A 26449-nucleotide genomic window follows, 5' to 3' on the forward strand; every position below is an offset into this window, starting at 1 on the left:
GAGGGAGGATTAATGGGGCATTTTGGGCCAAACAAGACTTTGGAAGTCTTGAAAGAACACTTCTATTGACCTCACATGAGGAAGCATGTAGATAGGCATTGCAAAGGTTGCATAGCATGCATGAAAGCCAAGTCTAGAGTCCAACCCCATGGTCTTTACACCCGCTTGCCTATCCCTTCCAAGCCTTGGGTTGACATTTCTATGGATTTTGTCTTAGGTCTCCCAAGGACCAAAAAAGGTAGGGATTCCATTTTTGTAGTGGTGGATAGGTTCTCTAAGATGGCCCATTTCATTCCTTGCCATAAGATTGATGATGCAACTTATATTACAAATCTTTTCTTCAAGGAAGTGGTAAGACTACATGGCCTACCTAGGTCCATTGTAAGTGATAGGGACTCCAAGTTCCTAAGCCATTTTTGGAGAACCTTGTGGGGTAAACTTGGCACCAAGCTTCTTTTCTCCACCACTTGTCATCCCCAAAGTGATGGCCAAACCGAGGTGGTTAATAGAACCCTAGGGCAAATGCTAAGATGTATGGTAGTGCAAAACATTAGAGAGTGGGAGGAACTTCTTCCCCACATAGAGTTTGCCTACAATAGGGTTGTGCATTCCACTACTTCTCATTCCCCTTTTGAGATTGTGTATGGGTTCAATCCCCTAACTCCCTTAGACCTCCTTCCCCTACCCACTCATGAGGCATGGACTTGCCAAGATGGTGAGACTAAAGCCAAGTACATCCAAGACTTGCATTCACAAGTTAAGGAAACCATTGAGAGGAGAGTTAAGAAACAACAAGAGGATGGTAATAAGGGAAGAAAGGAAGTCAACTTCCAAGAGGGAGATTGGGTTTGGCTTCACTTGAGAAAGGAGAGATTCCCTACTCAAAGGAAGTCTAAGCTCCTCCCTAGAGGGGATGGCCCCTTTCAAGTCATTAGGAGAATTAACAACAATGCTTATGAGTTAGACTTACCCCCAAGCTACAACATAAGTAACTCATTTAATGTTTGTGACCTTTCTCCTTTTGATGTAGGGTTTAAGAATTCGTGGTCGAATTCTCTCCAAGAAGGGGAGGATGATGAAGGCATGACCACCTCCTTAGAAGCTCCATTAAGAAGGATCACTAGAAGCATGTCTAGAGGGGAGTCTTCTATTCCATCACCTTTATCTTTGTTTTGCATTACTTTAGTTTGAATTCCCTAAGTTGGTTTCTAGTTGATTTATTTTGGTTGACTTGTTAACTTTGATCCAAAGTTGACCTTTGACCAAGATTAGATTAACTTAAACCAACATGTTAATCCTTGTTTGTCTTGTTTTGTAGGTAATTAAGAGAAAGTAGAGCATGGCTAGGTGGCACTTGGTGATTGGAGCACTTGGATGAAGTGGAAGAGAGAGGAAAGCAAAAAGCATAAAGCAAAATCAAAAGTAGACATGTACCTTGTCTCCTTTTGCCTTTGTGGTTTATGCCTTAGAAGGTCACTTGGTCTCCTTCCTCTTTTAGCCTAGAATCCTCATGGGAATGCCTCCACCAATCATCTCCCTTCACATGGCCAAGACTCACTCTCACATTAGGTTTAGGGTTTGCTAGTTAATCCTTTTTCATGTTTTTGTATTTGCTAAAGGACCCCTATGAACTCCTATTTAAAGGGTGCTCCTTGTCTTGTAAAAGGGTTGATCATTTTGTTATAAACTTTGTGCATTCAACCACCAATTTTCGTGAGCTCTCCTTCCTAGAGGTGAACTCACCTTTGCCTTATCTTGCTTGCAAGTGGTGGCACCATCACTTATCTCTAGGGCTTGGTTGGCTTAGATCCCCCCCTATGAGTGGCGTGCTTCTTCCATTCTTCATCTTCTATGCTTTCCATTTTTATTGTTTCTTCTTTCATTTTTCTCTTTAGTGTTGTTATGGCCGTGTGTGTTTAAGCTTGAATCCAACTCTCTTCTTCCTTTCATGAGCTTGAGAAATGAACCTTCACATCTAGATAGCATGCTATCTTAATGTCCAGTGGGAATTTTCAAAAAGCTTTCTTAAACAACTTCACCATATTCATAACTCTAAAAGGAAACAAGATAATCCTTCATCAGTGAGCAAAGGTCAGAGTTGCCGAGAATACGAACAACAACGTTTTCAGGTTATGTTGTGGTAATTTTTGATGAAGGATTATCTTGTTCCATTTTAAGATTATTGAATATGGTGTGAGTTGATTAAGAAAGCTAGGTGAAATGCCCACTGGACAATAAGATAGCAAGTTATCTAGATGTGAAGGTTCCTTTCACAAAGCTCAAGAGAAGAAGATCATGGATTGATTGAAAACAAAAAGGAAATGGAACACACATAAACCATAGAAAACCAAGAACAATTAAAGGAAGAAGAAAAAATAAAATGGAAAGGAAAGAAATGGTAAGAATGTGAGAAGCACACCACTAGAAGGCTAGGCTAGAAGCCATGACAACCTTGAAGATGAGTGGATGTGTGCCGCCACTTGCTATGCAAGATAAGGCTTAAAAGTATTCACTCCCAAGCGAGGAAACTCTCACTAATGGTTGAAACACAAGAGTGTTTTTACTTCAAAATGTTCAACCCTTTTACATGTCTAAGAGCACCCCTTATATAGAAGAGTTTAGGGGACTCTAAGCAAATAAAAAATCCCTAAGGATGTCTCTACAAAAACCTAACCCTAGCTTCTAGAAACTAGGTCAAATAAGGTTACCAAAAATGAGAGACAAAAGAGTTAACTATGGTGTGTGCAAGGCTAATTTCGTTCTAACATAAAAGAAGACAAAGAATGTGTCTCATGTGATGAAGGCGTGACCACCTCCTTAGAAGCTCCCTCAAGAAGGATCACTAGAAGCATGTCTGGAGGAGAGTCTTCTATTCCATCACCTTTATCTTTGTTTTGCATTACTTTAGTTTCAATTCCCTAAGTTGGTTTCTAGTTGACTTATTTTGGTTGACTTGTTGACTTTGATCCAAAGTTGACCTTTGACCAAGATTAGATTAACATAAACTAACATGCTAATCCTTGTTTGTCTTGTTTTGTACGTAATTAAGAGAAAGTAGAGCATGGCAAGGTGGCACTTGGTGATTGGAGCACTTGGATGAAGGGGAAGAGAGAGGAAAGCAAAAAGCATAAAGCAAAAGTAAAAGTAGACATGTACCTTGTCTCCTTTTGCCTTTGCGGTTTATGCCTTAGAAGGTCACTTGGTATCCTTCCTCTTTTGGCCTAGAATCCTCATGGGAATGCCTCTACCAATCATCTCCCTCCACTTGGCCAAGACTCACTCTCACATTAGGTTTAGGGTTTGCTAGTTAATCCTTTTTCATGTTTTTGTATTTGCTAAAGGACCCGTATGAACTCCTTTTTAAAGGGTGCTCCTTGTCTTGTAAAAGGGTTGATCATTTTGTTTCTAAACTATTGTGTTTCAACCATTAAATTTTCGTGAGCTCTCCTTCCTAGAAGTGAACTCACCTTTGCCTTATCTTGCTTGCAAGTGGCGACACCATCACTCATCTCTAGGGCTTGGTTGGCTTAGATCCCCCCTATTAGTGGCGTGCTTCTTCCATGCTTTATCTTCTATGCTTTCCATTTTTAATGTTTCTTCTTTCATTTTGGTTCTTTAAGTGTTGTTAATGCCGTGTGAGTTTAAGGTTGAATCCAACTCTCTTCTTCCTTTCATGAGATTGAGAAATGAACCTTCACATCTAGATAGCTTGCTATCTTAATGTCCAGTGGGAATTTTCAAAAAGGTTTCTTAAACAACTTCACCATATTCATAACTCTAAAAGAAAACAAGATAATCCTCCATCACATAACCATTTCTAGATTCTTAAGTGGCTTAAACCTTGATATAAGAAATAGAGTTGAGCTTCTACCTTACCAAGATTTGAATGATTTGGTACAAATATGCATTAAGGTAGAACAATAAAATTTGAGAAAATCTTTTTCAAAAAGAAATTAAGCTCAAACTAACTGTTATGTTAAGAAAGATTTTAAGAAAGAAGAGAAAAAGGAGGAGCCACCTAGGAATCTAGGAAAAGGTAAAGAGGGGAGTGCATCATCACACACTCACACAAGTGAAATAAAATGTTTCAAATGTCTTGGTAGACGTCACATAGCATCTCAATGCCCCACCAAAAAGACCATAATTCTTAGGGGTGTTGATAGATATAGCAACCAAGATAAAACTGAAAGTGAGAGTGGAAGTGAGGAATCCAATGAGTCTAATATAGAAGATGCTCACCCTTGTGATGGGGACCTTTTAATAGTTAGAAGGATCCTCAACAATCAACCTAGTCCACAAGCACTTACACAAAGAGAGAACATATTTCACACAAGGTGTAAAATTTTGGATAACACTTGTTCTCTAATTGTGGATAGTGGCTCGTGTTGTAACTGCTGTAATACTAGGTTGGTTGACAAACTATCTTTGACTGTCTTACCTCATCCAAAACCTTACAAACTTCATTGGCTTAATTAAGATGGGGATTCGGCAGTTAATCATCAAGTAAAGGTCAAGTTTTCCATAGGGAAATATGAAGATAATGTGTTATGTGATGTAGTACCTATGGAAGCTTGTCATATCTTATTGGGGAGACCTTGGCAATTTGATAAAAAAACCATGCACAATGGTCTCACCAACGAGATTACCTTTACTCACAAGGCTAAAAAGTTTGTTCTTCATCCTCTTTTGCCATCACAAGTGGCTGAGGATCAACTTCAAGAGAAAGATGAGCACAAAAAAAAAAGTCCTCCAAAATTCCAAAAGCTAAATAAAGATGAATCTGAGGCGGGAGAGATTAGTGTTCCTTCTCCCAAGGTCATTCAAAATAAGAACATTTTAACCATTAAATCTTTAAATCAAGTTCTCAATGTTGAACAACCTTCATGCCTCCTGCTGTGTAAAGGAACACTCACATGTACTGCCAAAGCTTTTGAGCTTAAGAATCTACCTCCTAAAATTGAAAATCTTTTGAAAGAGTTTGAGGATATATTCCCTAAGGACTGGCCTGATGGGCTTCCTCCCTTTAGAGGAATTGAACATGAAATAGATTTAGTGCTTGGGGCTAGTCTACCAAATAAACCAGCATATAGGACAAATCCTCAAGAAACAAAGGAGATAGAGTCTCAAGTCCAAGAGTTGTTGGAGAAGGGTTGGGTTCAAAAGATCTTTAGCCCTTGTGTTGTGCCTATTTTGTTAGTACCTAAAAAGGATGGGAAATGGAGAATGTGTTGTGATTGTAAAGCCAAATAAGAATCAAAGAAGGTGATGAGTGGAAAATCGCTTTTAAGACCAAATTTGGATTATATGAGTAGTTGGTGATGCCCTTTGGGCTTACTAATGCACCTAGCACATTCATGAGGCTAATGAATCACGTTCTTAGAGAGTGCATAGGAAAGTTTGTGGTTGTCTACTTTGATGACATTTTGATCTATAGCAAGAGCTTACATGAGCACATAGACTATCTGAGGTCTGTCCTTACCATCCTTACGGTAAATAGTTTGTTTGCAAATACAGAGAAATGCACTTTTTGTGTAGATAGTGTTATTTTCTTAGGTTTTGTAGTAAATAAAAATGGGGTCCATGTTGACCTTACAAAAATAAAGGCCATCCAAGAATGGCCTACTCCTAAAAATGTTGAAGAGGTTAGGAGCTTCCATGGTTTGGCAAGCTTTTATAGGAGGTTTGTTCCTAACTTCTCTACTTTGGCTTCACCCCTCAATGAACTTGTCAAGAAAGATGTATCTTTTAATTGGAGTGAAAAATAAGAGTCTTCTTTTCAGCAACTCAAGGAAAAGCTCACCAATGCACCCATTCTAGCTTTACCAAAGTTTTCAAAAACCTTTGAGCTAGACTGTGATGCATCCAGTGTAGGAATATGTGCTGTGTTGTTGCAAGGAAGGCACCCAATTGCTTATTTCAGTGAAAAACTTCATGGTGCCTCCCTCAACTATCCCACCTATGATAAGGAATTGTATGCCTTAGTTAAGGGCCCTTCAAACTTGGGAACACTACCTTGTGTCCAAAGAGTTTGTCATTCATAGTGACCATGAGTCGCTAAAATATTTGAAGAGTCAACACAAGCTGAATAAAAGACATGCTAAGTGGATGGAATTCTTGGAACAATTTCCTTATGTGATAAAGTACAAGAAGGGAAAAAGTAATGTGGTGGTTGATGCCTTGTCTAGAAGGCACACTTTGTTTACAAAATTGGGAGCCCAAATTCTTGGATTTGATCACATTCCAGAAATGTATAATCAAGATTCTGAGTTTTTCTCTACTTATGTTGAATGTATGGAAAGACCTCAAGGAGGTTTCTATGTGAATGAGGGTTATTTGTTTAAAGAAGGAAAAATTTGTATTCCCTAAGGTTCATAGAGAAAACTCCTTGTTCAAGAAACACATGAAGGGTGATTAATGGGTCATTTTGGGGTAGAAAAAACCCTAGGTCTTTTAAAAGAGAAATTCTTTTGGCCCCATATGAGGAAGGATGTCCAAAGACATTGTAATAGATGTATTTCATGCTTACAATCTAAGTCTAAAATAATGCCTCATGGATTATACACCCCTTTGCCTGTTACTTCAGCCCCTTGGGAAGATATAAGTATGGATTTTGTCTTAGGACTCATAAGAACACAAAGGGGTTTTGATTCCATTTTTGTGGTGGTAGATCGTTTTAGCAAAATGACACACTTTATACCCTGCCACAAAGTGGATGATGCTAGCAACATTGCTCAGCTTTTCTTTAGAGATGTGGTCAAGCTTCATGGTATACCATGCACCATAGTTTCTAATAGAGATACTAAGTTCCTTAGCCATTTTTGGAACACTCTTTTGTCAAGGCTAGGAACTAAACTTAATTTCTCTACTTCATGTTACCCACAAAATGATGGGCAAACTGAAGTTGTTAACAAATCTCTGTCTACTATGCTAAGGGCAATTTTGAAAGGAACCATTAATCTTGGGATGAATACATTCCCCATATTGAGTTTGCCTATAATAGAGTAGTTCATAGGACTACTAAGATCTCTCCATTTGAAGTTGTTTATGGATTTAATCCTCTCACTCCTATGGATTTGTTACCACTTCCTACATCTTTTGATTTCATTCATAAAGAAGGGGTGGCAAAATCTGATTTTGTTAAGAAAATGCATGAGAGGATTAAAAGACAAATCTAGCAACAAACTGAAAGGTATGCTAAGTACAACAATAAGGGGAAGAAGGAAATGATTTTTGAAGAAGGGGATTGGGTGTGGCTACACCTTAGAAAAGATAGATTTCCTAAGAAAAGGAAGTCTAAACTTAGCCCACGAGGTGATGGTCCCTTTAAAGTGTTGAAAAGGGTCAATGATAATGCATATAGGCTAGAGTTTCCTGAAGAATATGATGCACATGCCACCTTTAATGTTGCTGACTTAATACCTTTTGCAGGTGGTACAGATGTTGAGGCAGAAATTTCAAATTTGAGGACAAATCCTTCTCAAGAGGGAGGGGATGATGAGATGCCTCTAACCAAGGGACCCACAACAAGAGCAATGGTTAGGAGGATACAAGGGGAATGGGCCTCCAATGCACATACAAGGCCCAAGATGAACTTTACATGGGCCAAGGAAGATGTGAAGACCTAGCCTAAGAGCTTCTCCAAACACCCTTGCCGCACCACTTTTCCTCTCATTTTCTAACTTCCGCACCTTCATCCTTCTCCATGGAAGCTTCATCAATTCCGCATGGCTTCTCCTTGGCTTCCTTACTCTTGAAGATGGACTCATCAAAACCTATCCCATAAACTCAACCCATAAACACAACACGTATAATCTATCCATATATTAGACTGAAAACTCAAAACAAAAACACAACCCGTAAAATCGACATAAAATTCAACCTCGTAAAATGTGTGCTAAAATAACACCCGTAAACTCGGCTCGTAAACATATTCCATAAACTCAACCCACAAACATAGCACATACATTTCACCCATAAATTCAAGCATAATCAGAACCCATAAACTCGACCCGTAAACTTGACAAACCTATTTGACCTATAAAACACGATTCGTAAACTCGATCCGTAAGCTCGGTTCGAAAAGTAAAATGAAACTCAATAATTAAATACGACTATTAAACAGGATAAGTAAAGTCCGCCTATAAACTTGACTCGTAAACTCGGCCTGAAATCTTGACGCGTAAACTAGGCTTGCAAACCTATCTAATAAAGTCGATCATAAACTTGTCTTATAAACACAACTCCTATAACAGACCTGTAAATTCAACCGTAAAGTCAAAAAGAAAACATGGGTCGTTTAATAAACGTTAAAATTCGACCCTATATCACACAACCCTAATAATAAACTGCAACCTCGATGTTTAAACTCATCCTGTAAATCCGACAAGTAAACTCAACCATCAAATTTTTACCTATAAAACAAGACCCGTAATCTCGATTTGTAAACCCAACTCATATCGTCCATAAACTAGACCCATACATTCTTTGGTAAAATCGACTTGTGAACTGGATCTGCAAACCGAACTCGAAAAAACGACCAGTAAACTCGACTCGTACAGTTGATCCGTAAACTCGACCTGAAAACTTGAATTGCAAACTCGGTCCCATAAACACAACACGTATAATCTATCCATATATTACACTGAAAACTCAAACCAAAAATCAATCTGTAAAATCGACATAAAATTCAACCTCGTAAAATGTGTGCTGAAATAACACCCGTAAACTCAGCTCGTAAACATATTCCATAAACTCGACCCACAAACACAACACATACATTTGACCCGTAAATTTGACCATAAACTCGAACCGAAAAAATCACTGGTAAAATCGACATAAAATTCGACCGCGTAAAATATAGGCCAAAATCACAACCTATAAACTTGACCCGTAAACTTGACTAACCTATTTGAGTTGTAAAATACGATTCATAAATCCTATCCGTAAAATCAGTTTGAAAAGTAAAACAAAACTCAACAATTAAACGAGACCCGTAAACTCACCGGTAAAATTCGACCCTCTATCAAACGACCCTAATGAGGAACTACCACCTCAATGTTTAAATTTGTCTTGTAAATCTGACTAGTAAACTCGACCATCAAATTTGACCTATAACATAGGACCCATGATGAACGATTGACCCCAACTAAGAATGGAGGCACATGCTTAAGAAGACTAAGCATGTTGAGAAAGGAAGTTCACTAACCCTTCATCTCTTTCATTTCTGTTTGTTATTTTTGATTCCCTAAGTTGACTTAGTTGAATCAACTTTAGTTGACTTGTTGACCTTGGACTAGGTTTGACTTGTTGAATATAGTTGACTTGACTTAACCCAACATGTTAATTTATGTTTATTTGCTTCGTAGGTTAATTAGGAGTAAAAAAGCAATGCTAGGTGGCGCATGGTGATTAGGGAGCATAAATGATGTGGATGAGAGAGTAAAGCAAAGGCATAAAGCATAAAGTAAAAGGCATAAAACAAATGTACCTATGTACCTTTGGTCTCCTTTGTTTTTAGCAAACTTTGGCCATTTTTTTGAGACATATGAGAGACATTCTTTGTCTCCTTTTGTGCTAGAACGAAATTAGTCTTGCACACACCATAGTTGACTCTTTTGTCTCTCATTTTTGTAACCTTATTTGTCCTAGTATCTAGAAGCTAGGGTTAGGCTTTTGTAGAGACATCCTTAGGTATCTTTTATTTGCTTAGAGGCCCCTAAACTCTTCTATATAAGGGGTGCTCCTAGACATGTAAAAGGGGTTGAACATTTTGAAGTAAAAACACTCTTGTGTCTCAACCATTTGTGAGAGTTTCGTCCCTTGGGAGTGAATACTTTTAAGCCTTATCTTGGATCGCAAGTAGCGGCACACATCCACTCATCTTCAAGGTTGCCATGGTTTCTAGCCTAGACTTGTAGTGACGTGCTTCTCACATTTTTACCATTTCTTTCCTTTCCATTTTATGTTTTCTTCTTTCTTTAATTGTTCTCGGTTTTCTATGGTTTATGTGTTTTCCATTTCCTTTTCATTTGAATCAATCCGTCATTTTCCTCTCTTGACCTTTGTGAAAGGTACCTTCACATCTACTTGCTATCTTAACGTCCAGTGGGGATTTCACTTACCTTTCTTAGTCAACTCACACCATATTCAATAATCTTAAAATGGAACAAGATAATCCGTCATCATTTTGTATCTAGAGCCTAGGTTATCTTGAATATGGTGTTTTTCATGTGCTAACCTTGTGTTGTTGTAGCTATCTTTGTATGGTTCAAATCCACTTCCATTACACATAAAAATAGTGCTGAAAGATAACCTGACGATTTTAAAACATTAAACTGCACCAACTCAGCGGTAAAAAATTAAGTTTTTTGTGTCAAAAGAAAGCTCTTTGAGGCTAGTTTCCAGGAAAAAAAGAACCAACGCATTTGGAGTTCTGTGGAGAAAGTTATGATAAAATTAGTGAGCAAAGGTCAGATCTTCCAAGAATACGTGAATCAGCGTTTTCAGGTTTTGTTGTGGCAGTTTGGCTATGGTTTTTGCACCTCTTTAAGCTCCTAAAAGTGGTTGGATAACATGTCTTTGGATCCTTAGTGTATGAGCCTCAAATCCATGAGTTTAAATGCATGATAGCTACATGTTTGTGTCTTTGTGTATGTCATGTTGAGTCTTTAAAGGTGCCTAACTTTTGCTTGAGTTATATGTCATATGTTAACTTGAAGTTTTCTTATTCTTGTTTTTCCAAGTATTTGAATCTTGCTTTCACTTTTTGTCTTGCTTGATGTAAGCTCCATGAAATTGATTTTGGCCTAAAACTTGAGGAACTAAGTGTCCTAGCCACCTAAAACTCTTTCTCACCATTTTATGAAACTAGTTGTGAAAGAAGAAAATTTTGCACCAATTTTTGCCTAAAAACCGAGAGCAACCTTACTCCTTTGTGAACTAAAAGTGTGTTTTTCACTAGATGTTATGCCACTTGTTTTCATACTTGAGAATTGGGTGATATTGGCTAATTAGTTCCATATTTTAACTTGGTTATGATCTTTCTTGGTGCATGCATGATTTAAGACTTGAAGATGCTTGTCAAGTACTTTCCATAGAGTCTTTAAAATGTGTTTTTCTTGTTTTAGTCTTGTTAAAAGTTTTGTCTCAAACTTTTCTTCTTTAGAGTTTAGCTTTCCTTCTTTTTGTGCTTTTCTTGCTTGTCACTAGGTATTCTTTGTTTTGTCTTACTAGTTTTCTTTTCTTGAAACTCTTAGGGTGTTGTGGCCAAATCACTTGTCTTGCATTTGAAAGGTTTTGCACAAGTTTTTAAAAGTATTTTCTTCAATCCTTTGATGGATTTTGAGTGTTAGCCTTGCCTTGTTACTTTGGGAGTGTGATCTAAACACTTAGGTTGCATTTTGGGTTGGAATTGGTCTTGGTTTTCATGTTGTCTAACCCCTAATTCATTTATTTTGTCTTAGCTTTGAGTGTTTTGTTGTAGGAATCATGGCAAGTTCATCAAATGCACCTACTCCAAACAAAAACAATACATTGGTGAGATTGCTTCGGGATTTGGAGTTGTATAGGAAGGAGTTCTTTGAACAATTGAGAAAGGACAAGGAGCAAAGTGACCTAAGAATCCAAGATAAAATTGAAAGCCTTGAAGCTAGGGATCAAGAAAGAGAGGCAAGGAAAAGAGGGCATTCTAGGCACAACCCATCACAAGAGAAGCAAACTCCAAAGATTCCTAAGTTCAAAGGAGAAAATGACCCAAAAATCTACATTGAGTGGGAACAAAAAGTGGACCAAATTTTTACCATTCATGTTGTTAGTTATCAAAAGCAAGTAGATTTGGTAGTCTTAGAGTTTGAGGATTATGCCATGACTTAGTGGTATCAATTATTTATGGACAATATTAACCAAGAGTCACTCGCGACTTCTTGGAGGGACCTTAAAAATTTGATGCGCGCTAGATTTGTTCCTTCCTACTATAAGAGGGAGACTGTTTTGAAGGTCCAAAGGCTTCAACAAGGGTCCATATGTGTGGATGAATATTACAAGTTGATGGAGTCCATGCTTCTAAAAGTAGGACTCCAATTTGAAAGTGGAGAGGAAAAGGTAGCTAGATTTGTGAGTGGGTTAAGGAGGGACATACAATATTTAGTAGAGTTATATGAGTACTCCTCTCTTGACAAAGTTATACATTTAGCCACCAAAGTTGAAACTCAATTGCAAAAGGAAAAAGAGGCCAAGAGGAGTGGTTCATACAATGACTACTATTCTAGTACTTGGAAAGATAAAGAAAGAAAACATGATAAATCACCACCCAAGAGTTCCCAATACCCACCTCCTAGGACTAATTCGTTTAGGCCTTCTAATGAAACTCCTAATTCTTCTCAAGGTACAAGGACAAGTTCTATAAAATGTTTTAAGTGTTTGGGATATGGGCACATAGCTTGAAATTGTCCTACCAAAAGAATCATGGCCTTAAACCTTAAAAATGTAGAGAGTGAATATTCTTCTCCCCCTTCCCCCAAAAGTACTTCTGCCCACACTTCTTCTTCAAGTGAAAGGATTAAACCCCTTGAAGTTGGATTGTTAATGATAAGGGACCAACTAAGACAAGTTTCCAAGGAACTTGACCCTTCTCAAAGACAAAACCTTTTTCATTCAAGGTGTCATATCAATGACAAACTATGTCCCCTGCTCATAGATAATGGAAGTTGTGTAAATGTGGCTAGCACAAGGGTTGTGGACAAGCTTGGCTTGAAAACTATCCTTCATGCCAAGCCCAACAAGCTATCATGGCTTAAAAAAGAAGACATTAAAGTAACTCAACAAGTCCTCATTAACTTTTCAATTGGAAATTTTAAAGATGAGGTGTTATGTGATGTTGTGCCTATGGAAGCAGCTCGTATTTTGCTAGGTAGGCCATGGCAATTTGATAGAAAAGTCGTTTATGATGGCCATGCTAACACCTATGCTTTCTCCTTCCAAGGCAAGAAGTTCACACTCCTACCTCTCTCACCCAATCAAACAAATGAGGACCAAAATAAAGTGAAAGATAAGAGAAAAGATGAAAAAGAAAAAGAGCAAGTTACCTCCAAAGTGTTACTTGCCTCCAAAAAAGGATTTCCAAAGCAAGATGGACATCACCATTCTTCCTTCTCTTACAAGGCTCAAAAGGAAGACCCAATGCACAAGCATGAGAGGAAAAGTCGTCTAGAAAAGAGGGATGGCCTAACCAAAGATAGGTGTAGCACCATTAGAAAGGATGCAACAAGAGCTGATAAAAGGGAGGCGCAAACCCTCCCCCAAATCAAGTCAAGCTCCATTTACAAAGGCTTAAAGAATTTGTGGTCAAATTCTCTCCTAGAATGGCAGGATGATGAAGGATTGACCCCAACCAAGGATGGAGGCACATGCTTAAGAGGACTAAGCATGTTGAGAAAGGAAGTTCACTAATCCTTCATCCCTTATATTTGTGTTTGTTATTTTGATTCCCTAAGTTGACTTAGTTGAATCAACTTTAGTTGACTTGTTGAGCTTTGAGTAGGTTTGACTTGTTGACTATAGTTGACTTGACTTAAGCCAACATGCTAATCTATGTTTATTTGCTTTGTAGGTTGATTAGGAGTAAGAAAGCAATGCTAGGAGGCACATGGTGATTGGGGAGCATAAATGATGTGGAGGAGAGTGTAAAGCAAAGGCATAAAGCATAAAGAAAAAGGCATAAAGCAAGTGTACCTATGTACCTTTGGCCTCCTTTGTTTTTAGCACACTATGTCCACTTTCTAGAGACATATGAGACACATTCTTGGTCTCCTTCTGTGCTAGAACGAAATTAGCCTTGCACACACCATAGTTAGCTCTTTTGTCTCTCATTTTTGTAACCTTATTTGACCTAGTTTCTAGAAGCTAGGGTTAGGTTTTTGTAGAGACATCCTTAGGTATCTTTTATTTGCTTAGAGGCCCCTAAACCCTTCTATATAAGGGGTGCTCCTAGACATGTAAAAGGGTTGAACATTTTGAAGTAAAAACACTCTTGTGTCTCAACCATTTGTGAGAGTTTCCTCCCTTGGGAGTGAATACTTTTAAGCCTTATCTTGCATAGCAAGTGGCGGCACACATCCACTCATCTTCAAGGTTGCCATGGCTTCTAGCCTAGCCTTGTAGTGGCGTGCTTCTCACATTTTCACCATTTCTTTCCTTTCCATTTTATGTTTTCTTCTTCCTTTAATTGTTCTTGGTTTTCTATGGTTTATGTGCTTTCCATTTCCTTTTTGTTTTGAATCAATCCATTATCTTCTTCTCTTGAGCTTTGTGAAAGGAACCTTCAGATCTAGATAGCTTGCTATCTTAATGTCCAGTGGGGATTTCCTTGGTTTTCTTAATCATCATCACCATATTCATTAATCTTCTAAAAGAAAACAAGATAATCCTTCATCATTTGGTATCTAGAGCCTAGGTTATCTTGGATATGGTGTTTTTCATGTGCTAACCTTGTATTGTTATAGCTATCTTTGTATGGTTCAAATCCACATCCATTGCACACAAAAACAATGCTGGCAGAAACTGTTCACGATTTTAAAAAATTAAACTGCACCTGCTCAGCAGTCCAAAAATTACGTTCTTGATGTCAAAAGAAAGCTCTGTTAGTCTAGTTTCTAACAAAAAAAGAACCAATGAATTTGGAGTTTTGTGGAGAGAGTTATGATTGAACTAGTGAGCAAAGGTCAAAGTTGCCGAGATCACCGTGAATCAACGTTTTTCAGGTTATGTTGGCCAGTTTTGGCTACTGTTTTTGTTACTCTTCTTACACCTAAATGTGGTTGGATAACATGTCTTTGGATGCTTAGTCTTTGAGCCTCAAATCCATGAGTTTAAATGCATGATAGCTACATGTTTGTGTCTTTGGGTATGTCATGTTGAGTCTTTAAATGTGTTTAACTTTTGCTTGAGTCATATGTCATTTGTTAACTTGAAGTTTTCTTATTCTTGTTTCCAAGTATTTGAATCTTGCTTTTACTTTATGTCTTGCTTGATGTATGCTCCATGAAATTGATTTTTGCCTAAAACTTGAGGAACTAAGTGTTCAAGCCACCTAAAATTCTTTCTCACCATTTTATGAAACTAGTTGTGAAAAGAAGAAAATTTTTTTACCAAATATTTTCTAAAAATCGAGAACAACAATGGTCCATAGAACTTAGGAATCTTTGGAGTTTGCTTCTCTTGTGATGGGTTGCGCCTAGAATGCCCTTTTTTCCTAGCCTCTCTTTCTTGCTCTTTAGCTTCAAGCCTTTGAATGTGCTCTTGGATTCATAGGTCACTTTGCTCCTTGTCTTTTATTAATTGTTCAAAGGCCTCCTTCCTAGACAACTCCAAATCCCGAAGCAATCTCATCAATGTATTGTTTTTGTTTGGTGTAGGTGCATTTGATGAACTTGCCATGATTCCTACAACAAAAACACTCAAATCTGAGACAAAAAATGGATTAGAAGTTAGACAACATGAAAACCGAGACCAAATCCAACCCAAGTGTTTAGAGATCACTTTCCCAAAGTAACAAGGGAAGGCTAGCACTCAAAATCCACCAAAGGAGTGAAGCAAACACTTTTAAAAACTTGTTCAAAACCTTTCAAATGCAAGACAAGTGATTCGGCCACAACATCCCAAGAGTTTCAAGAAAAGAAAACTACTAAGACAAAACAAAGAACACTTAGTGACAAGCAAGAAAAGCACAAAAACAAGGAAAGCTAAACTCTAAAGAAGAAAAGTTTGAGACAAAACTTTTAACAAGACTAAAACAAGAAAAGCACATTTTAAAGACTCTATGGAAAGCACTTGACAAGCATCTTCAAGTCTTAAATCATGCATACACTAAGAAAGATCATAGCCAAGTTAATCACCCAATTCTCAAGTATGAAAACTAGTAGCATAACACCTAGTGAAAAACACACTTTTAGTTCACCAAGGTGCAAGGTTGCTCTCGGTATCTAGAGCTTTGGTTGTCCTTGAATATGAGAACGAGTTTTAGGTGGCTCAGACACTTAGTTCCCCAAGTTTTAGGCCAAAATCAATTTCATGGAGCTTACATCAAGCAAGACATAAAGTGAAAGCAAGATTCAAATACTTGTGAAAAACAAGAATAAGAAAATTTCAAGTTAACATATGACATATGGCTCAAGCAAAAGTTAGGCACATTTAAAGACTCAACATGACATACACAAAGACACAAACACTAGTGCAGTAAGGGCTTTTGGCCCCGGTTGTTTTTGATATTCTGCCCCGGTTCCAGAACCGAGACATATTGGGGTGAGGCAAAAAAGGGTGGTTTTTGGCCTCGGGTGTCAACCGAAGCCATAGGGGGTACTTTTCTGCCTCAGTTCCCTGGGACCCGAAGCCATAGGGGTACTTCGCTCGCACCACCATTAGCACTTGTCGCAGCCAGACCTTCACCAGCACTGAACGAGCAACTCACCACGACGCTCACTGGTCTGAATGCGACAACGACAAACCACCATGAACCAGTAGAGCCAAGAGATCTAGAGATCCAGCACCTCCACCGTCGTTCGAAGCATAACTTCAATCCACTGTTGCGGGCAACCCTACCACTGTGCCGCCATCACCATCGCAGACAAAGGAAGACAATGACCACCAAATGACGCCTTTGTCGTGAGCCGCGAGCACGCCTCCTTCACCAATGAGGAACCAAACACCACCGCACGAGAAAATGAAGACGAGAATGCATCCACCGCGTGCAAAGTTTTTGCTCAGGGACGAAGGTGAACAATGCGAAGTCACGAATTTGGGAACCTAAATAGGGCATATGGCCTCGGTTCAATTAATAACTGAGGCCTAAAGTCCCTTTATGGCCTCGGTCAATAAAGACCCGAAGCCAAATGTGGCGGCGCAAGTGACATTTTTGAAATTAGGGTTACTGGCTGACTTATAGGCCTCGGTTTTTTTTTAACCGAGGCCAAAAACCTCTTCATATTGCCTCGGTTCAATTAATAACCGAGGCCAAAAGTCCCTTTATGGCCTCGGTCAATAAAGACCCGAAGCCAAATGTGGCGGCGCAGGTGACATTTTGAAATTAGGGTTACTGGCTGACTTATAGGCCTCGGTTCTTTTTTAACCGAGGCCAAAAACCTCTTCATATTGCCTCGGTTCAGTTAATAACCGAGGCCAAAAGTGCTGACGCTGATGACATTTTTGAAATTTTGGTTACTGGGCTGCCTTATAGGCTTCGGTTCTTTTGCAACCGAGGCCTAAAACCTCTTACTGCACCGGTTTTGCATTCACCCGAGGCAATATAGTTGGACAAAATTGCAAAAATTCCACTGCCTCCTTATAGGCTTCGGTTCCGCTATAACCGAGGCCTATAAGGCGAAGTAAAATGTCAAATCTGGACTAGTGAATCATGTAGCTATCATGCATTTAAACTCATGGATTTGAGGCTCAAAGACTAAGCATCCAAAGACATGTTATCCAACCACATTTAGGAGTAAGAAGAGTAACAAAAACAGTAGCCAAAACTGTCCAACATAACCTGAAAAACGTTGATTCGCGGTGATCTCGGCAGCTCTGACCTTTGCTCATTATTTCAATCATAACTCTCTCCACAGAACTCCAAATGAATTGGTTCTTTTTTTGTTAAAACCTAGACCAACAGAGCTTTCTTTTGACATCAAGAACGTAATTTTTGGACCACTGAGCAGGTGCAGTTTAATATTTTAAAATCGTGAATAGTTTTCTGCCAACATTGTTTTTATGTGGACCATTCAAAGATAGCTACACAAGAAAAGGTTAGAACATGAAAACACCATATTCAAGGACAACTAAAGCTCTAGATACCAAATGATGAAGGATTATGTTGTTCCTTTTTAAGATTGTTGAATATGGTGTGAGTTGATTAAGAAAGCTTAGTGAAATCCCCATTGAACATTAAGATAGCAAGCTATCTAGATGTGAAGGTTCCTTTCACAAAGCTCAAGAGCAGAAGATGATGGATTGATTCAAAACAAAAAGGAAATGGAAAGCACATAAACCATAGAAAACCAAGAACAATTAAAGGAAGAAGAAAACATAAAATGGAAAGGAAAGAAATGGTAAAAATATGAGAAGCAAAATCCTAAGGATGTCTCTACAAAATCCTAACCCTAGCTTCTAGAAACTAGGTCAAATAAGGTTACAAAAATGAGAGGCAAAAGAGCCAACTATGGTGTGTGCAAGGCTAATTTCGTTCTAGCCCAAAAGGAGACAAATAATATGTCTCATATGTCTCCAAAAAGTGGCCAAAGTGTGCTAAAAACAAAGGAGACCAAAGGTACATAGGTACACTTGTTTTATGCCTTTTACTTTATGCTTTATGCCTTTGCTTTACTCTCTCCTCCACATCATTTATGCTCCCCAATCACCATGCGCCACCTAGCATTGCTTTCTTACTCCTAATTAACCTACAAAGCAAATAAACATAGATTAGCATGTTGGCTTAAGTCAAGTCAACTATAGTCAACAAGTCAAACCTAGTCAAAGGTAAACAAGTCAACTAAAGTTGATTCAACTAAGTCAACTTAGGGAATCAAAAATAACAAACACAAATGAAAGAGATGAAGGATTAGTGAACTTCCTTTCTAAACATGCTTAGTCTTCTTAAGCATGTGCCTTCATCCTTGGTTGGGGTCAATCCTTCATCAGTTTACGATCGAGTTTATTCAATAGGTTTATAGGTCGAGTTTAAGTGTCGAATTTTCGGGCCAAATTTATTTGTTAGGTTTCGCGATGAGTTTACGGGTCAGGATTAAGGGTCGAGTTTACTAGTTGAGTTTCATTTTAGCTTTTTTAGCCGAGTTTTTGGATCGGCTTTATGATTCTTGTTTTACAGATCATTACTTTAGTCCATTTTACGAGTCCTATTTATTCCTCATATCTTATGGGTCGTGTTAACGGGACAAGTTTACGATCGACTTTATTGGATAGGTTTATGGCTCGAGTTTATGGGTCAAGTTTTCAAGCCAAATTTTCTAGTTTATTGTTCGAGTCGTGTTTACGACACAAGTTTATGATTGAGTTTATTGGATAAGTTTACGAGTTGAGTTTACAATCAAGTTTCAGGTCGAGTTTACGGGTACAGTCTATCGACCGAGTTCATTGGTCTTCTTTTGCGGGTCTAGTTTACTAGTTAATTTTCATTTCAAATTTTCGAGCCAAGTTTACGTATCAGGTTTATGAATCATGTTTATAGGTCGAAAAGGTTAGTCAAATTTACGTGTCGGGTTTATGGTTCGTGATTGTGACTCATATTTTACGAGGTTGAATTTTATTTCGATTTTCCAGGTCGTGTTTTTGGTTTCCGTTTATTGTTGAATGTATATAGCGATTCTAGGGTTCGTGTTTACCAGAAAAATTTACGATCAAGTTTATTCAATAGGTTTAGGAGCTGACCTTAAAGATGAAGATGTGACCACCTCATCAAGTTCCAAGGATGCCAACCCTAGGAGGATCACTAGGAGCATGACAAAAGGGAAGGCATTATCCTCTCTATCTTTATTTTTCATTTCTTTAGTTTCAATTTCTTGAAGTTGGTTGTGGTTGACTATTTTGAGTTGACTTGTTGACCTTGATTTAAGGGTGGACTTTCTGACCCAAGATTAGCTTAACCTTAAACCAACATGCTAATAAATTCCTTAATTTTCTTTTGTAGGAATAAGAAAGGAGGAGGACTACATGGGAGACACTTGGAGTCTTAAGGAAGAGAGAAGGAACAAGACTTTCTAGAAGCATCTAGAAAGGAGAGGCCCACATGTCTTGGACACCAAGTCTTCTAGAATGTTCTAGAACCCTCCTTTGGGAGCCTTGGCCATGAAGACTTGCCACCTAGGAGGTTTGGACGAAATTTCTCCCATGTGCACCCTATGTTGACCTACTTTCTAGAACATGATAGGTTTCTTTTATAACCTTCTACTTTGTTGTTTTGCTAAGGGCCCCTAGACTTGTCTATTTAAGGGGACCTCTAACACTTGTAGAGGGGTTGAGCATTTTGGAGAATTTATACACTTTGTGTTTCAACCTTTTGTGAGAGTATTCCTCCTTAGGGAGTGAAGTTCTTTCAAGCCTTATCTTGCCTTGGCAAGTGGCGGCATACACCACTCATCTTCAAGGTTGCCATGGCTTCTTCTAGCCTAGCCTTGTAGTGGCATGAATCCTCCATTCCTCCCTTTTCCCTTGCTTTTCATTTTATGTTTCTTTACTCTTCTTTGTTTATATTGTTTCTATTATATGTTTTTCCTTTTGGTTTCTTACTCTCTATCAATCCATCCTCATCCTCTCTAAAACCTTGGAAAGGAACCTTCACATCTAGATAGCTTGCTATCTTAATGTCTAGTGGGGATTTCCTTGGTTTTCTTAATCAATCATCACCATATTCATTAATCTTATAAAAGGAACAGGATAATCCTACATCACCTATGAGCCATCCCCTTCACTCATTCCTAGGGTTGTCTCTGTTGTAGATATTGGAGGTGAGTTCATGAACATTATGGGGTTGGTCATCCAAGTCTTGAAACCTTGTTGTGCAATACATGTGATGTGCATTTTGAGCCATGTTGAGGTCTTGAAGTTGGTTGAGAACCATTCTCTCAAATTGGGAGTATGTATGTTCAGTATTCTCAAGTGGATTGTACAGCTCAATTGCCATTGGCTGAGGTTCATCTTCCTCTTGGTTTCCTCCACTTGTTCCCGCTTCATCATCATTTGCTCCACCTTTCAATGTTTGCACCTTGATCTCCTTCAACTATCCAAGTGTTGCCTACCTTGGTGAATCCCATCTTGTGCATATTAAGTGTAGAAACATGATTTAGAAGTCCAATTGACTCCCAAGCTCTCCTTCCACATCTACACGAAAATGCTCAATGAACTTGGAGATGAGCACCACATATGGAAGCTTGAAATTCGTGAGCCTTTTTGCCTTCATCATGTGGTCACAGATGGTGTATGTCCAGTCTACCATCACACCCTTTTGGATACAATACATCACCACAAGATCCCCTTCATTCAAGGTAGCATGGTTGCTCCCCCTAGGCATGACGATTTTGGTCGTGGAGTGGAGCTTTCATCATCTGAGGGGGTAGCTTGTGATCTTCTAGGCATGGTGAAATCTAGGTTTGGCTCTTACTAGCAAATGAGAATTCCAATGCATGATGCTTATGCAAGTATTTATAGAATCAGCAAGTTGATTTTCAAAATCAGTCAATTAAATTGTGCAGAATATCTGGTTTCAATGCAGTACAGAAAATCAAAGCAATTAAATGTGAGGGAATCTGAATCAGAAATGCAGTGATGTGTTTCCCATGCATTTTGTGATCAATCCACTCATAAATAGTTCATATCTAATGCATGCACATTGGAAATCATGTAATTAAAGCACTTTATGGTCAATGCAATCTGAAAAGTTGATTTTAGCTGATGTAATAGTTGTTATATGTTGCTGCTATAGTCCAAAAATAGTCATGTGATGCATACTTTGACTGGGTCAATCAATTAAAATCAATTCAAGCAATTCCACATCAGCATAAGTGATTTTAACACATAAAAATATAGAGTTAGTCGACTAAAATTGTACCAGAAAACTGATTTTTGGTGCAGTGGCAGTTTTAAGTGAAATCTATGTGTTAAATCTATGTGTTAAATACATGTGTTAAATACATGTTAAATACCATAAAACACATAAAAATACATAGATTTAAGTGAAATCTATGTGTTAAATTTGCCAATTTAGCTAACTGAAATTCTGGCAGTTTTCAAATTATGCAGATTTTTGTCATTTTAAATGCAGCACACACATGATCTAATAAGATTAACAAGCCAAACAGATATCAACATATATTCTTCATGTCAAGAACACCTAATTCAGTTCTAAGCTTATTAAATCTATCACGTGCAAGTGGTTTAGTGAATAGATCCGTCAATTGATTTTCAGTTTTCACAAACATGATTTCAATATCACCTTTTTGAATATGATCTCTTATGAAATGATGCCTGATTTCAATGTGTTTAGGTTTAGAATGTTGGATTGGATTCTTAGTTAGGTTGATTGCACTTGTATTATCACAATAAAGAGGTACATTCTCTAGCTTTACACCATAATCCATAAGTTGATGCTTCAACCATATGCTTTGAGCACATGCATGTCCAGCTGCTATGTACTCAGCCTCAGCTTTAGAGAGTGCTACACAAGCTTGCTTCTTGCTATTCCATGAGATTAGGCTTGATCCAAGTAGATTGCATGTGCCAATTGTGCTTTTCCTATCCAATTTGCACCCTACATGATAAAGGATTGATCACTACCAAGGATGATGGCCCATGGCATATGCTTAGAAGAAAGGGAGTTCCTTGATCCCTTCCTTTGCTTTTATTTTCTTTAGTTTAAAATTCCTTTAAGTTGGCTTGGTTGACTATTTTTGAGTTGACTTGTTGACCTTGACTTTGGGTTGACTTGTTGACTCAAAAGATTAGCTTAACCTTAAACCAACATGCTAATAAATTCCTTAAATTGCTTTTGTAGGAATAAGAAAGGAGGAGGACCACATAGGAGACACTTGGCGTCCTAAGGAAGAGAGAGAAGGAATAAGACTTTCTAGAAGCATCTAGAAAGAGGAGGCCCACATGCCTTGGACACCAAGTCTTCTAGAATGTTCTAGAACCTTCCTTTGGGAGCCTTGGCCATGAAGACTTGCCACCTAGATGGCTTGGACGAAAATTCACCCATGTGCACCCTAGGATAACCTACTTTCTAGAACATGCTAGGTTTCTTTTGTAATCCTTTAACTTAGTTGTTTTGCTAAGGGGCCCCTAGACTTGTCTATTTAAGGGGACCTCTAACACTTGTACAAGGGTTGAACATTTTGGAGAAATTATACACTTTGTGTTTCAACCTTTTGTGAGAGCATTCCTCCTTAGGGAGTGGAGTTCTTTCAAGCCTTATCTTGCCTTGGCAAGTGGCGGCATGGACCACTCATCTTCAAGGTTGCCATGGCTTCTTCTAGCCTAGCCTTGTAGTGGCGTGAATCCTCCATTCCTCCCATTTCCCTTGCTTTTCATTTTATGTTTCTTTACTCTTCTTGGTTTATATTGTTTCTATTATATGTTTTTCCTTTTGATTTCTTACTCCCCATCAATCCATTCTCCTCCTCTCTAGAACCTTGGAAAGGAACCTTCACATCTAGATAGCTTGCTATCTTAATGTCCAGTGGGGATTTCCTTGGTTTTCTTAATCAACTCACACCATATTCAATAATCTTAAAAAGGAACAAGATAATCCTTCATCACTACATAGTCAGAATCTGAAAAACCACTAAGAGCAATGTTAAATTATAATCCAACATTAGTTGTCCCTTTTAGATACTTGAGAATCCGTTATGCAGCTTTGAAGTGCGATTCCTTTGGATTGGATTGAAACCTAGCACACAAGCAAACACTAAATTGTATATCCGGCCTACTAGTAGCAATTGGTTGAATCAACTTGGTTTCCAGCTTCATCTGCATCCATAAGGCAGTTTGTAGGAATTGGAGTGGTAGCCTCTTTGTAATCCTCCATTTTGAACTTTTTCAGTAGGTCAAAACAGTATTTTGACTGGCTTAAAAATGTCCCATGCTTCAGTAGCTTCACTTGCAACCCTAGAAAGTAGGTTAGCTCTCCCATCATAGACATCTCAAATTCTCCCTCCATAGCTGCAACAAAATCTTCACACATGGAGTTATTATTTGATCCAAAGATTATATCATCTACATATACTTGAACAAGTATTACATGACTTGCATGCTTTCAAATGAAAAGTGTTTTATCAACAACACCTCTAGCATATCTTTTAGATAAAAGAAGGTTGCTTAACATCTCATACCATTGTCGTGGTGCTTGTTTCAAACCATATAAAGCCTTTTTCAATTTGAAAACATGATTAGGATAGAGGTGATCTTCAAATCCAGGGGGTTGTGATACATACACTTCTTCATTTAAGAAACCATTCAAGAATGCACTTTTCACATCCATTTGAGAAAGTTTGAAATTACACATGCATGCATATGCTAACAATAACCTCACAGCTTCTAGCCTAGCCACAAGTGCATATGTTTCATTAAAATCAATGCCTTCCTCTTGATTATAACCTTCAGCAACTAGTCTAGCCTTATTCCTAACTATATTACCATTTTCATCCATTTTATTCCTAAACACCCATTTAGTACCAATCACATTCATTGCATCAATTTTTGGAACAAGAGACCACACATCATTTCTAGTGAATTGATTAAGTTCATCTTGCATAGCAACAACCCAATTACTATCACACAATGCATCATTCACATTCTTAGGTTCAATTTGAGAAACAAATGCAACATGTTGAAAGAATGCAAGCTTGCGTCTAGTGGATACTCCTTGTTCTATATCACCAATTATGTTGTCCTTTGATAGTCCTTTGGGTTCAATCCACTCCTTGGGTAAGTTGTTGTCTGCAGCTTTTTCAGTCGATTGAATTTCCTTTTTAGCTGACTGATTTCTTGCAGTAGTTTCCAATTCTGCAGTAGATTTCTTTTCCTGTGCTCTTTCTTCTTCATCTGCAATCTTAGGCACATGATCTTACAATTTTGGGTTAGTTTCATCAAATACAACATGCATAAACTCTTCAACAATCATTAATCTCTTATTATATACTCTATATGCATGACTTTGTGTAGCATAGCCTAGAAAAACACCTTTATCCGCTTTTGCATCAAACTTGCCAAGATTTTCTTTGCCATTGTTTAAAATGAAACACTTACATCCAAATACTTTTAGGTGACTTAAAACAGGTCTCCTCCCTTTGAAAAGCTCATAGGGTGTTTTCTTCAAAATTGGCCTAATCAACACTCTATTTAAAACATAGCAAGCAATGTTGACTACATCAGCCAAAAAGTACTTGGGTAGTGAATTCTCATTTAACATAGTTTTAGCTAGTTCTTCAGGTGATCTGTTTTTCCTTTCAACAACATCATTTTGTTGTGGGGTTCTTGGTGCAGAAAAATTATGTTTAATGCCATGTTTTCCACAAAAGTGTTCAAACCTTTCATTTTGAAATTCCCCACCATGATCACATCGAATAGACACTATCTTGGAACTATTTCATTTTCAAGCACCTTAGCAAGTCTTTTAAAAGCATGAAAACTGTCATTTTTGGCAGCTAAGGACAAAGTCCATGTGTACCTAGAGAAGTCATCAACTATGACTAATGCATAAAGATTGCCACCAAGGCTCATGGTTCGAGATGGACCAAATAAATCCATGTGAAGCATCTCTAATGGTCTTTCAATTGAAAAAACCTTTTTGGGTTTGAAAGAGACCTTGGTCTATTTTCCTTTTTGACATGCTTCACACAATCTATCCTTCTCAAACTTGAGTTTTGGTAGTCCTTCAACCAACTGTTTTCTGTTTAGCCGATTAAAATGCTGCATATGTATGCAACAAAGTCTCCTATGCCATAACCAAGTGTCATCCTCTTTTGTGAGCAAACAATGGATGCTAAATGATGCATGATGCACATCAAGTAGATATATACTGTTGACTCTCTTTCCTATCAAAACAATATTATCATGTGCATCATATATCAAGCAATTATTTGCTTCAAACATCACTTTAAAGTCTTTATCACATAATTGACTTATAGTTATCAAATTATGTTTTAGCCCTTTTACCAGCAGCACATTCTTGATGTTGAAAGAAGATCCATTGCCTATTACTCCATTTCCAATGATTCTTCCTTTGTTGTTGTCTCCACAGGTTACAAATCCTTCTTCTTTTAATTCCAACTTTGCAAATTTGGTCTTATCTCCTGATGAAGGATTATCTTGTTCCTTTTTAAAATGATTGAATATGGTGTGAGTTGATTAAGAAAGCTAAGTGAAATCCCACTAGACATTAAGATAGCAAGCTATCTAGATGTGAAGGTTCCTTTCACAAAGCTCAAGAGAAGAATATGATGGATTGATTCAAAATTAAAAGGAAATGGAAAGCACATAAACCATAGAAAACCAAGAACAATTAAAGGAAGAAGAAAACATAAAATGGAAAGGAAAGAAATGGTAAAAATGTGAGAAGCACGCAACTACAAGGCTAGGCTAGAAGCCATGGCAACCTTGAAGATGAGTGGATGTGTGTCGCCACTTGCTATGCAAGATAAGGCTTAAAAGTATTCACTCCCAAGGGAGGAAACTTTCACAAATGGTTGAGACATAAAAGTGTTTTTACTTCAAAATGTTCAACCCTTTTACATGTCTAGGAGCACCCTTTATATAGAAGAGTTTAGGGGCCTCTAAGCAAATACAAGATACCTAAGGATGTCTCTACAAAAACCTAACCCTAGCTTCTAGAAACTAGGTCAAATAAGATTACAAAAATGAGAGACAAAAGACCTAACTATGGTGTGTGCAAGGCTAA

The 26449-nt window shown here is 38.0% G+C and overlaps 1 pseudogene; it reads left to right on the plus strand.

Moving 5' to 3' along the window:
• The window catches only part of LOC146888344 (uncharacterized), a 55289-nt pseudogene that overhangs the window by 14722 nt on the left and 14118 nt on the right, over positions 1-26449 (plus strand).

Source organism: Vigna unguiculata, chromosome 2, assembly GCF_037176805.1.
Source record: "Vigna unguiculata cultivar grain cowpea cultivar isolate G323 ecotype 2 chromosome 2, ASM3717680v1, whole genome shotgun sequence".
Classification (NCBI taxonomy): domain Eukaryota; kingdom Viridiplantae; phylum Streptophyta; class Magnoliopsida; order Fabales; family Fabaceae; genus Vigna; species Vigna unguiculata.